Source organism: Mustela putorius, unplaced genomic scaffold (assembly GCF_011764305.1).
Source record: "Mustela putorius furo isolate JIRA1106 unplaced genomic scaffold, ASM1176430v1.1 tig00003867_pilon_pilon_pilon, whole genome shotgun sequence".
Taxonomy (NCBI): domain Eukaryota; kingdom Metazoa; phylum Chordata; class Mammalia; order Carnivora; family Mustelidae; genus Mustela; species Mustela putorius.
Genome location: NW_025422019.1, coordinates 19298418 through 19312614, shown reverse-complemented (window position 1 = coordinate 19312614; position 14197 = coordinate 19298418). Strand labels below are relative to the sequence as shown.

Sequence of the window (14197 nt, the reverse complement as noted above, 5' to 3'; positions counted from 1 at the left end):
CCTGAGATCATGACCTGAGCCAAAGGCAGTGGCTTTAACCCACTGAGCTACCCAGGCGCCCCTATTAAAGCTATTTAAAGTGGGGTCTTTTAATTGATGTCACAGATTCTAGATTTCTATGTTAAGAAAAATGGAAAGTGAGGGAGAACTTCAACACAGAATTCCCTTGAAAGCCCTGGGTCAAGATAATTCTCAGATGTTCTCAAGTTCGGGGATGAGTAAGAGTGACTCATCTTTCACTAGACTAGACCTTTTCCTGGCTACTAGAAGATTACAGATTTTGTGCTAAACTAATTCTCTCTGAGAAAACCTATGGGGAAAACTAGAAGTTGTTTTTGTTTTTGTTTGAGTTAGATTCCACTCCCAGTGTGGAACCCAGGGTGGGGCTTGAACTTACCACCCTGTGATTGAGACCTGAGCCAATATCAAGAGTCAGATGTTTAACTCACTGAGAAACCCATGTGCCCCTAGGAGGCTCCAGTCACCCCATTCTTCATCCTTAAGGTTCAGGCTCTTGTCCCTAACACGGTGCTTCACATGTATTAAGCACTAACTGAATATCTGTTAAATTCATATTTTTATACATTGTCTATGTAATATCTGGTATCTGAAAATGTATGATAATATATCAATTATTGAGCAAGTACCAAGTACGAAGGTAATGTTCTAAATACTTAAATGCGGAAGGATAAAACAACTCTAAAGGAAAATTCTTCCAATACTTTGGATAAGGAGGAGGAGGGAGACTCTAACTCACTTGTCTAAGGTCAACAAAATGAGTGATGTGAGTAAGGTGCAAGACAAGATTCAAAGTCAAAGTTTTGGTCCAGAGGGTGCTGTATTAGTCCTGAATTGAGAGAGCAAGGATAACCACTTACCACGTCCTTTTATGGGAAACATAAAAGGAACTTCGGATGAAGATAAATTTGAGTCAGCAATGACATGTGTTTGGTTAACGACAGAATCAACCCATTCTTCCTGGGTGTGAACTCCTATGAAGACCATGCATTTTTGATGTTCTCCCCAGCATGACCCAATTCAAATCATAGTAGTTGGACATCAGTCATCTGAAATCTTGTCCCTGCTTGGTGAATACATTTGGTTCAAGATTTTACATTAATTCCTGCTTAAATACTCCTCAGTTTTATAATATTCTTTATGTTTATCCTCTTGACCTAAATACCTATTACCCTAAATGTCATTATAATTGGATTCTATTCTATCCATAGCTGTAAGAATAATAACAATGCAGTATTGCCTTTATCACAGCTAAAGAGGCTCTATTTCATTATAACCAAATAATTTCAAGTTTGTGCTTGAATTGATGGCATGTAGATGGCCAATACTTTACAACTATTTTAGTCATTTCTATTAAAGTGACAGATATCTTTTGCTGGACATAGAGCTGGGGGGAACCTAATGTATTCAACAGAAAAAAAAATGATGCTATTACTTTTTGAAATAATGGAAGTCTTAAAATCATTCCTTGAAAGCACAGCCATAGGATTTCTCTGCCTTTTGCTATCCTAATGCCAGGAAGAAAAGACAGTGAGGTACACAAAAATAAGATTTTCAAACAATGCCAATTACTACCAAGAATACATTATTTTAAAACCAAGGAGCTTATAACAATCCTATACTTTGAAGCGTATTGTCATGTTTAAGTGGCTAATATTAAAGTTCAGTGACAAAATGTTGCTAATGAAGGCATGAGTGTGTAAAAGGTTTCTGTGGGGTACTTGATATAAGTTTCTTTCTTTTTTTCTTTTTTAAGTTTTATTTGTCAGAGATTTTTTTGTTGTGTGCACCCAAGCAGGGGGAGTGGCTGACAGAAGGAAATGCAGGCTCCCCAATAAGCAAGGGGGCAGGGCTCGATTTCAGGACCCTAAGATTCATGACCTGATCTGAAGTCAGCCCCTTAACCAACTGAGCCCCCTGGGGGCTTTTCTTTATGTCAGGGATAGTTGGGTTGTATAAATTATCAGAGAAAGCACTCCCGAAGTTAATCACTCTTTCACAAGTCCTGCAGTTGTAAATATTAAATCTAGCTACAGATACAGATACAGATCTAGATACAGATAGAGATGGCATCAGTGAGGAGGCCCACCATCTTCAAAGGTAGTTGTTTAAAATTGCCCAGGATTCCAAACATCAGACAGGTTGGAATATCCAGCCAGGCAGTATCTTTCAATGCTGATTATTCTAAAAGGAATCCCTACAATCAGGAGCCTAAAGAAATAGTTTTGGTGATAGTGAATTTCCATGTGAGGGGAAAAGCAGAGGAAAATGTGGCCCAGTTGAAGATATTCAGTTTCAACGTGATATAGAATGTAAGGGAAAGAGAAGTTTAAAATAGCTGATGTACGGTGAAAAGAAACCTGGACTTGGCATCAAAATTCTCTAGTTGGAAACATTTCTCTCAGATTAACAGCTCGTAAGTGATGGGACTACATGGAAGTACTTAACTCCTCAGAACATGAGTTTCCTCTTCTGTAATATAAAGTATACAGAAAGTTCTTACTATCTGAGGATAATTCTTGTGAGGAGAAATGCCACTTAATCAGTCTATTTAAATGGAAATTAAATTTTTTAAAATAAAGTCGAAATGGGACTTTTTCTGGAAATAGAAACATGTGGGTGGAGTTTATTTGATCTAATATCAACTACTGTGTGGATGATAATTGTTACAAAGTGATCATTATTAGGAAAAATTATAAATCAGTCATTAATATTTCTTATGTAATTTTGTCATTATCCTATAAAAGATGCATTGTTTCGTGATTGACTTTTGCAGTTTGATCATCATTCTTTGGCCTTTGACTCACTTTTCATCAACTTTCTCACGAGCTCCCTTTAATCTTTGATGTACAAATGGTTCCATTTTGTATCCTTTTGTTCTGGGTATGGACTCTATTTGCAGCTAGAGACTGATCAGCAAATATTCTGATGGAATGACAGAACATGTGTCAATGGAGAAAGGTTGTTGGTTGGGGGATAGCTTCGTAAACGGTCAGTTCCTTAGTGAATATGTTGATGTTATAAAGGCTTTTCCTTCCCTCAGAATTCACAATTATACTGACTCAGGTGAAAAGCACTGAGATGATGAGGATTCCTTAGCAACATCTCACATTGGTTATATAAATAAAAAAATACCATATATAAACCACCATATAGTATCTAAACTACAGCAGTTGGTTGTTAAAACTTCTATTTTTAGCCATTTACTTTAACAACTGATATTTCATATCTATTTCTACAACTGGCACTGACTGCTTCTCCTTGTGTTCTGTTGGGCTTATGATATGAAAAGCATACAGTTATGAAATCCCTAATGATTCTGCCTGGTCCCAACCCACCAAACCTCTTACACCGTAGCTTGGATTCCTTCTGCCCTCAGAGTAAGAGTGAAGATTTCTACCATGCCTATCCCAATGCTTCCAATCTAAAAATGGGGGCATTTTCTTGGAGGCTCTCTCTGGATTCCTCTTTTTGGGTTTATGTTTTTCAGTAAAAGAGGGCTAGGAATCTATTTGGAACTGAATTCAATGGCAGCTATAGATAAGATGTTTAACAAGCAGTACCAACGAGATGTAAAAACCCAAATCGACTCTGTTCATCTACTCTTCAGGCTATAAAAGAGAGAATAGCACTCCCTTACAAAATATCTTTCCAATTTAATAAAGACCCAAATTACAGTAGGGTAGGTTTGCTAGCAATTCCCTCTTTTTCTCTCCTCCCTTGAGGAACATTGGGAACTCATTATGAGCAACAGTGATATTGGGTCTACTGTTAAAATAGCAATTATTACTTGCAGTGATGAAGAAAGAATTGCACGGTACGAATGCCAGGAAGAAAAGACAGTGAGGTACACACACCTCACACACACCCGAAGAGAGGACTATATTGGTGCCTACATATAGGTTTAAAGGATATTGGACCAGATCACACGCCCACTGAAGTATTCAGACTTCACTCTGGGGCTCCACTGACAGGGGCTGTGGAAAATGTAAGCAGTAAAAAACCTCACAAAATAAATATTTGTCACTGTATAAATTCATAAAAGGAAATGGAGTCGATGCAATGTTCTCTGACCAGACTTCCAGATCCAAGGAGCCAGCCACCATATACCTTTATAGTGGCATGCTTTAAACAATAGTTCATCTGCGGCCCTGACATATGGTCATTGGGTTAATTGAAAATTATGGTTTTGATAGCTCTGGGCAGCTTGAATATGACCAAACAATGCAAAGTAGGTATGGAGGGGAATATGGAAAAGGAAATACGAGAATAATGAGCAATAAAGAACATGCCTACGTAATCTTAAATAGTTCATTAAATAAAATACCTGAGCAATTTAGATAAACATACTCACAAACTCCAATGCACTGCAGACATGGAAATAGAACAACAGTAGTATAAGAAGTCACTTTGAGCTTATAGCATGTTATTTGAATATCAGGACTGGTTTGCTTTCCACCTGGGCATTATTTCTTTTGAATAGGAATTGAATTTTCAAGGCTTATGCATAATGGTCTTCCACAGCCGACATCTACAAGGGATTGGCCAATTTACACCATGAAAGGTGGGGCTCAATGTCACTAACTTCAACTTGATGGTGGTCCTTTCTGATGTTCAACAAAAAATTAGGTTATTTAATATGGTGTTTCCATTTTAAGGATTTCCTCCTGTGGATTTATCTTTAAGATTTTGGTGCCTGCTACTTAATGTTAGTAACAAATAACAGCAGATGACAAAAAAGAAGCCAGGGGCTGCTCATAAAAACCTCATTAATAGCTGATCAGTTCAATCTATTAATCAATTTTGATCACCTATGTCTCTGGTTAGGACAGTTTGTGGTATAATACCTTTTGCATTACAAAAGCATTCAGTGTTATGGAGGGAGGGACTGAGTTAAGTGAATACAATGTGCTATGATACAGAGGTGATATAAGTACATTCTAGTTTAGATTTTTTCCTTTCCTTATCCTGCTTGCTTGGCTCTCCCTTCCCCAGAGAGTACCTGCTCTCCCCACTACCCTCAAATAAATCACTTCAACAAGAATCCCAATCTCAGACTCTGCTTCAGACACAGTTATTAATATTCTTGCTTCATAAACTGAAGCTCAGAGAAGTTAAATATGTTTTTGCAAAGTCACACAGCTATGTGGGAACAAAGATCCATCTTATTCCAAAAGCATGTGCTTCTCAAAGGTTTTCAATCTGGTCCAAGTCAGGCATCAGATGCTGTGCTGTAATTATTAGACCACTTGGACAAGTCTGAAATGTATACTTAGGTCTACCCTGTACAATAAATGTGTTGCCTGTATTCATATATTTCCTATTTTCCTTTAGTAAAAGGTATTTACAACTATAGTACTAACCTCTTCCACTCTGAGAGCTCTTTATTTGTTTGGGGGTACTTCTCAGTACATTCCTGAAAGCAGTGGACAGTTACATTGTCTAAAATGTTCAATTTATTTCATGAGGCTCTTTGTACTCTTAACAAATATCTCTTGGAGGCACCAGGCTGGCTCAGTTGGTAGAGCATGTGACCTTTGATTTCAGGGTTGTGAGTTTGAGCCCCACATGTGGTGTGTTTACGGAAAGAAAGAAAGAAAGAAAGAAAGAAAGGAAAGAAGAAAGAAAGAAAGAAAACCAAATTAAAAAAAAATACTGCCTAGACTTTATATCTAAGTTTAAGTGTAAACACTGTTTTAAATATCCACTCTGGTGGTCATGGATTTGGGATCAGTGTTACACTCTACTGTAACAGAGTGGGGAAAAATTTTGGCCCTGATCTGCAACTTAGACTGATCTTTGGCCTATAGTTCGCAGTGTTAGAGAAGGAAGATATGGCAAAAGTTCTGCATTCAGAGCTACAGTCCAAAGCTTTTTCCTACAGAAGGATTTTTTGGCCTACCTAAAAATCGTTGCAGGCCTCCGGATACCTTTCATCCAAGAAGAGAACACTCAAGTTAGGCAAGATAAAGATTCTATAAGGCTTTCACAGTAAAGATTCTATAAGGCTTTCACAGTAAAGCAGACTAGTCCAAGACTTGACCATATATCTGGGAGTGAGGTCAGCTAAGTAAAAAACAACTAGACCACAGTTTCAGAAATTGAGACATACCACGGTATCACGGATCGTGATAGATCTTTCAAGGACAGAAGATTAGGCACCCTTAACTTGGTTTAGAAATCAAGAACTCCTGACTTCTCTGTAGTGTGTTCTAGCCATTCATCTCCATGTCTCCACTCAACAATCAAATTTCTGTCCCATTAAAAGCTAACAAAACTTGATGGATGACTGTAAAAACCTATATACTGCAGAGATACCCCAATAAGGAGCTCCTCACATGATGCAAAAGGAGCAGGGCAGAGAGAGTGATTTTGGTCATCCTGCTCCTACTGTGTCCACCAGTCACACCTTTCCCAGGTCATAGTGGATTTCTGTAGCTACATTCCGATTGATGTGCTACATAATATGCAACATTATTGATTAGGAAACAAGTATACATTTAGTAGGCTTAAAATTCTGGGAGACCTCTTAAAACTCTTACTGCCCTTTGTGTCCTAATCTGAGATCCATTTCTTCTACTTATTTTTAAATATTCCTATAAATTATGAGAATTTTTATACAGTGATACACAGGGTCATGGATATAACACAAACATTTACAAGTACAGTTTCAGATGCAAAGGGGCAAGCGGAGCAAATGGGGCTTTGGAGATGCATGAACATGGGTTTCAATCTTTCCTCCAGAACCAGCCAACTACATGACTTGAGCAGGTTACTTGTTTATTACCCCGCCTGTGAAGATCTGCCTATGCCTATACTTCATAGTACTATTGTAAAAAGTTACTAAAACACTTCTGCCTCCAACAATTGTGGCTTTAACCAAAAGATGTCAAGCAGTAATTATTCTAACATTTCATCAGTTTACAGATAAAAAGTAGTGCAAGTGAGTTCTCCAAAGACTAGTTCAAAGACCTACAACTTGCCATTGGAAAAGCTAGCTTGAAAGCTCAGATCTTCTGATTTCTTGTTCAGTCTTTTGTATCCCCCATTCTGCCATTTTATAATTTAGCTCTTATTCTCTTGTCATAGGAACTAATTACTTGATATAACAAGTAAGTTTGAATTGTTATAACTATTGGACTGTGCCTGGTCAAGGATACCACACTGATCACATTTTATACAGACACTAAAACTGAAGACTACCAGCTTATTTTTGCTTAAAGAAAAAAAAAAAAAGCCAGAAAGATCACAAAGGGGTGGTACTTTGGAGTTAATACAAAATTATTTTTGCATTATAAGCCAGAGTTGACAGAAAAATTATATGCCATCTGGGAAAAGAAGAATCAGGCTGGTTTAAATAATATAGAAAACATAAACTCATATACACTGAATTAAAAAATACAAAATAGGAAAAAAATCAGTTTGAGATTAATAACATTCTTAGAGTGTTATCAGTCAAATAATAATTATGAATAATTCATGATATGCTAAATTTAGGGAGTTCTACATTCCACTGAACTGATGAAAATTCAACAAAGAACATGACTAATCCAAATATTAAGCTCTTCTATTACAAGCTTTGATCTTTGAAATCTATCTAAAAAGATTCCTTAGTGGAAGCTTAAAATCAGTCTCTCTCTGACGTGAAATAAATTGGATTCAAACTGTTCTGACCTTGAAATCTTTAACACAATTAGAAAGTCTATGCCAAGCATCAGGTGTACATTAAAGAGACAATCCAGACACTTGGAAAATAAAGGAAGAACTCATTTTAAAATCTCTCCCCAGATCAAGGTAGTTCTGTGGACTTGATGGCGGAAGTGTGGCTCGTGGGGGGAGCACCTGGGACAGTCAGCACACCAGCGTTTACCTGACAGCCAGGAAACTGATAAACTGCGACAACTGTGTGAATTTTTTGCCTTTGATAAAGAAGTCCGCGGAGAGCCGCAGGTGCTGGAGTCAGACTCCCATGCAACTTTCTTGCCCACTTTAATGTGGCTAAATAAACTCTCTCCTCTCATGGTTTCTGCCCCATTGCTACCAACAGTTGGAAAAATGAAAGCGCCTCATACAAAAGACAGCTGCTGGCACACTGTCTCGGAAGGGACAAGGTACAGATGCTTTCCGATGATAGCTTCCAACCCTTTCAGCTCCAGAGTTTGGCTTCTTTTAAGAAACACATTCATCTGTGCCATACACTTTTGCTTTTGATTATTGCTGTTTGCTTGTTGCTTTTAGGTTGTGCCTGAGGATTAAGGCTGGATCTAAATAAGTAATTCTCTCATTTTGGAAACGTTACTATCCGCCTGTGGTGGGGGCAGGGGCGGGTGATGATCAGAGAAGAGTGGGGCTCTAAGATTAGGGGTGGAACTGGACAAGTTTGGGGACTGTGGGGTAAAATGGAATGTAGCTGAAGACTCTCTCTGCAAAATCCTGAGGGTGGGTGCTTAGAAATTCTAGGCCCGTGTGTTCTATTCTTCCTTGTACCATTCAATTTATTTGTTAAGATTGAAATTGGGTACAAATATAATTACAAAGATACTGATTTTTAGATTTTGTCTGTAGGTCCTGACAAGGGCTTCAATGTAACAGGTAGTCAAGGAGTTTCAATGTAACAGGAAGTCTAAGAACACTTGTGAATTGAGTAAGAGCAGCCTCCTAAAGAAAGCACCAGTTGTAAGAGCTGTGGCACCTCGCCATTCAGTGTTGACATAAATATCACCTCTTGGGTGGTCTTTCCTCCCCTGTCCCTCACTCCCTGGAAAACTACTTGATATCTTTATTCTCCATCACATGATCGATTTTGCTTTCATTGTGGATATTGGTTATTTCTGTGTTTATATCTTCATTTATTTGCTATCTGTATTGTCATCATCACCAACTACTTTTCCACTGGACATTCACTGTATGACGTCAGGGGACTCTGTTTGCCTGGGATCCCTTCTGTTCCTTACAGTGTGGGCTCAGCTGTTACGAGAACAACTGACACTCAGAAAGCATCCAATGAATATTTGTAAAACATGAATACACTTCAACAGTCCTGCCTTCAAGAACAGACATCTAACTGGCATGGTCACCATATAATTTATTTTTCACACTGCCACTTTTGACAATGAAAGAAGACACTGTTAGGTGCCAGGATAATAGATATAAGCTTCATAAATCTTTTTTGAATGAATTAAGAAACACAGAATACACACACCCTTAGATCACTGGAGGGTCTGACAGATATCAGGATTATGCAATGTGTTTTTAAATGTATAATTACATCTGACAATTCAGGAGATCAAGACATATAAAGATCAAGAAAGGATTCCCAAGAAGATATCCTAATAGACCCTTAGAAACTAGCAAGAGGTAACTTGTAATTAGTGCTATTTTGAATGCCAGTGCATACTATTTCGACAACTTCCAAGAGCTTTATGTAATTTGATTTCTCCAAGTAGTTAACATTCCTTCCCCAGTCCCACTGGTACCTTAGTTCACACAGTAACTTCCTTAGGAAATCTTTGATTGCTTCTCTTTGTTTATTATTCTAAGGCTTAGAAAAGGTGAATTTAAGTTCAAACTCTAATTACCTAGAATTCTCTAATAGTGGGATTCAGATTTGGGAAAGTTTTTCTTTTGTTTGCTTTTGTCTTTCTAATAGACAAACAGGCTGCTGAGTCCATAGCACAATAAAACTGCTTGAAAAATTAAATACTTGGTATTAAACTTAAAATTAAGGGTCTTATTTTTAAAGGTAGTGTATTAGTATAACACAGAGCTCTGTCATGTTTCATTGACTTGGTACAGTGGCAGAATTAGGACTGCCAGGCAAAAATAATAATAAACAGGTCTATCTCTTTTGCATTGAACATATTCTTGGGTAATGGTACCTAAGACATGTGCATTTAGTTCGAGGGTGAAGAAAACATCCACTGGCAGTTTTGGCTGCCTTTGGGCTTGTGATCCAGTATGTGGGTTCTTCCCCTATAATGAAGAACTGCAGGGGCAATGACAGATATTAACTGAAATTCCTCCAATATGTCAGGCACACATATGCTCAAGGGAACTGGGGAGAATTCACTCATGAAGAACCCAAACAGGGTCTTTGGCCCTTCAGACATACAGACATAACAAATGATTCACTTCTTGCATGAGAAGAGTAGTAGGAGGCAGTAGTGGGTTGACAGTAAGATGCTCCACATAAGGAAAAGTAGCACACACTCAAGGATGACTGAAATACACTGTATGAGAGCAGAGAGAGCCAATGTATCAGGGGAGGGTGACGGGCAAAGAGAGGCAGGCATAGGTGAGATCCCACGGGTCCTGGTGGACCATGTTTACAGTACAGGACTTCATCCTTTGTCTACTTTTCCATGCTACCCTTCACCACTGTAAAAGAGACCCCTCCCAGAAACCCATAAGGACGAGACTACTGTGTTTATAGCTGTGGAATACCCAGGGTGAGTCACTGCTGGACTCCTTAGCAACCAGTTGTTCTGACAAAAGACATCACTAATGTGAAAACCACCTCTCATTTGTTTGAGTCCATAGTGAACTCATCAACATACAGTATTATGTCTTTGCTGATTTATGGTCTACTGTTCAGCTACATTGTAAATCCATGAGAAGAGGCAAGTGTGTACCTCCACCCACTGCTGCTCCCAAACACATTCAACAAGAACTGGCACATGGGTATCTGTTTAATAGATTTAAAAGTCCATAAGAAAACAACTATTCAGATTTGCATTTTAAAAATAAACTTAGGGGGCGCCTGGGTGGCTCAGTGGGTTAAAGTCTCTGCCTTCGGCTCAGGTCGTGATCCCAGGGTCCTGGGATGGATCCCTGCATCAGGCTCTCTGTTCAGCGGGAAGCCTGCCTCTCCCTCTCTCTCTGCCTGCCTCTCTGCCTACTTGTGATCTCTGTCTGTCAAATAAATAAATAAAATCTTTAAAAAAACACAGCAACTTCTTTCAAGATATGGCTCCAAAGGCAAAGGAAACAAAAGCCAAAATAAACTTTTGGGACTTCATCAAAATCAAAAGCTTCTGCACAGCAAAGGTAACAGTCAAAAAAACAAAAAGGCAACCCACGGAATGGGAGAAGATATTTGCAAATGACAGTACAGACAAAAGGTTGATATCCAGGATCTATAATGAACTCCTCAAACTCAACACACACAAAAGAGACAATCATATCAAAAAATGGGCAGAAGATATGAACAGACACTTCTCCAATGAAGACATACAAATTGCTATCAGACACATGAAAAAATGTTCATCATCACTAGCCATCAGGGAGATTCAAATTAAAACCACATTGAGATATCACCTTACACCAGTTAGAATGGCCAAAATTAACAAGACAGGAAACAACATATGTTGGAGGGGATGTGGAGAAAGGGGAACCCTCTTACACTGCTGGTAAAAATGCAAGTTGGTGCAGCCCCTTTGGAGAACAGTGTGGAGATTCCTCAAGAAATTAAAAATAGAACTTCCCTATGACCCTGTAATTGCACTCCTGGGTATTTACCCCAAAGATACAGATGTAGTGAAAAGAAAGGCCATCTGTACCCCAATGTTTATAGCAGCAATGGCCAAGGTCGCCAAACTGTGGAAAGAACTAAGATGCTCTTAAACGGACGAATGGATAAGGAAGATGTGGTCCATATACACTATGGAGTATTATGCCTCCATCAGAAAGGATGAATACCCAACTTTTGTAGCAACATGGATGGGACTGGAAGAGATTATGCTGAGTGAAATAAGTCAAGCAGAGAGAGTCAATTATCATATGGTTTCACTTATTTGTGGAGCATAACAAATAGCATGGAGGACATGAGGAGTTAGAGAGGAAAAGGGAGTTGGGGGAAATTGGAAGGGGAGGTGAACCATGAGAGACTATGGACTCTGAAAAACAATCTGAGGGGTTTGAAGTGGTGGTGGGGTGGGAGGTTGGGGTACCAGGTGGTGGGTATTATAGAGGGCACGGATTGCATGGAACACTGGGTGTGGTGAAAAAATAATGAATACTGTTATGCTGAAGATAAATAAAAAATTTTAAAAAAATTTAAAAAATTAAAAAATAAAAATACACTTGGGCTATGACTATAATATGTGGCTTTTAAGTGGGGTAAAAGGATGAGAAATGAGGTTGAGAGACAGAGTGCCTAAGTCTATAGAATAATCCTTAAAAGATCCTAGGGAGTCTCTGATGACCCTCTCCACTATTGGGAGCTACGAAGATAGAGATGGAAATTAACATACAATGTAAACTCCCATGATGTGTCAGTTACTGTACTAGGTGTTTATATACTTCATATTATTTAATTCTCTAACGAAAAACACCTTTAGTGTGCATGAATTCTATTTTACAGATAAAGAAGCTGAGAATCAGATTAAGTAATTTCCCTAAACATCTCCAACTTGAACCTAGATTAACCTAATGCTTAAGTGGATGCCCCACTGGAGACTATACCATGCTGCCAATCAGAATATTTGAGTGAGGAACAGTCAATCACTGAAATTTTCAGATTTTCCATTTGGTTTCCTGAGATTCTTTACAGGCTCTCAATTGCACAGGATATGGCATGTCACCACTGGACTTGTGACTCTCATATTTTCATTGTGAATGATGCTCTTTGCAGAAATAGTTTTCAATTTCCTTAGCCACATTTTTCCTAGTACAGATCCTGACTACTGTTTTCAGCTCTGCCCTCCAAAATCTGATAGCTGAGTTCACATATGGGCCCCTTTTCCATGCTGCATCTTGCCCCAGTTCCTCAGATAATCCCAACGGAGGCAGAGAATTATCTGTAACTCCAGTGACTTGTTTGGAGGTAGCTTAGAAATCAGCCTATATTCTAGTGCCAGTAGCCCAGTCACTTCTAGAAATCTGTCCCAAATATTTTTGTTGGCAATCAGATCCAGGTCTTCTTATATCTTCCTTCCATTTTGATTCCATGATTCCTGCAACTTGCAATTCTTCCCTTCTCCTCTGCTTAGTACCTAACCATACAACAAGACTTTTCCCTAGGACCCTACTCCAAATTTCTGATATCTACCTTACAATAAGCTAGAATCTTTTTCAGAACCACAGTCCTATCCTAAACCACAAGTCTGTGCTTTCTAATTATTTTCTTGAGCTCTTTTCCAGGGACAAGGTCTTGGACCTCACTTTAGTCTGGTGCTGGAGTGCTACCTATATATCCATTTGCCTAGCTTCTGAGTATCAGTTTCCTTTCCTTGCTATTGTATATCATTTGTCCACTGAGGTCCTAGAAACTTGTGGTAATGGTTTCTATCTGCTCACTATAGATTTATACTCCTTTTCCTCCATAGTGAACACTATTTCTGAGAAGTGACTGGCCATCTAGAAACTACATTTGCTGCCTGACCGTCTTGCATTGAGCTGGAACATGGCACTAAATTTTGTATAATATGGATGGAAGGGATGTATGCTACCTCCCATCAAACCCTGCATAGAGCCCACTGGAAGGCACCCTCCAGAGACAACTGGTCATGTTACAGTGATAGATCCTCCATCAACCTGTGTTCTTGACTGACTTTTCTAAAGTGCAAACAACCCTTTTAGATGAGCGGAAAAGTAGTCTCTAGTCTGGTATATTAAGCTATTTTGATTTGGGGATTTGTCTGACACAAAATTACTTACAAAAGACATACTTATTTCAAAAATATTTGAGTGAGGAACAGTCAATCACTGAAGGCCAGTATTTTTTTTTTTTTCAAGAAAGGGGTAGCTAGAGAGAGGGGGACAGAGAGAATCTTAAGCAGTCTCCACACCCAGCACAGAGCCCTGAGATCATGACCTGAGCCAAACTCAAGATTTGGATGCTTAACTGACTGAGCTACCCAGGTACCTCGAATTTATGACCTTTTGAAAAAACAGTGTCCCACTGGGCTACCAGCGCTTTTGGTGTCTGCCACTGTGGCCAGGTCAGGCTTGCAACCTCTACCTTGACAGAAAGGACTGATACAAAGCAAGTTCTATCTGTCTTCCCCTCTGGGTCAGCCTCACACTGCCTCCACCAACTGGCCAACGTGCCTTATGCCCATTTGTCAAGCTATGGCATCCAGAAAGGTATTTAAAAACCAAACTGTTGGGCACCTAGTTGGCTCAGTTGGTGAAGCAACCGACTCTTGATCTCCGCTCGGGTCTTGATCTCAGGGTTGTG

General features: G+C 39.0%; 1 protein-coding gene across 1 annotated transcript in view; it reads right to left on the bottom strand.

Moving 5' to 3' along the window:
* THSD7B (thrombospondin type 1 domain containing 7B) overlaps positions 1-14197 on the bottom strand; it is a 730694-nt gene that overhangs the window by 25325 nt on the left and 691172 nt on the right. The window lies entirely within an intron of this gene.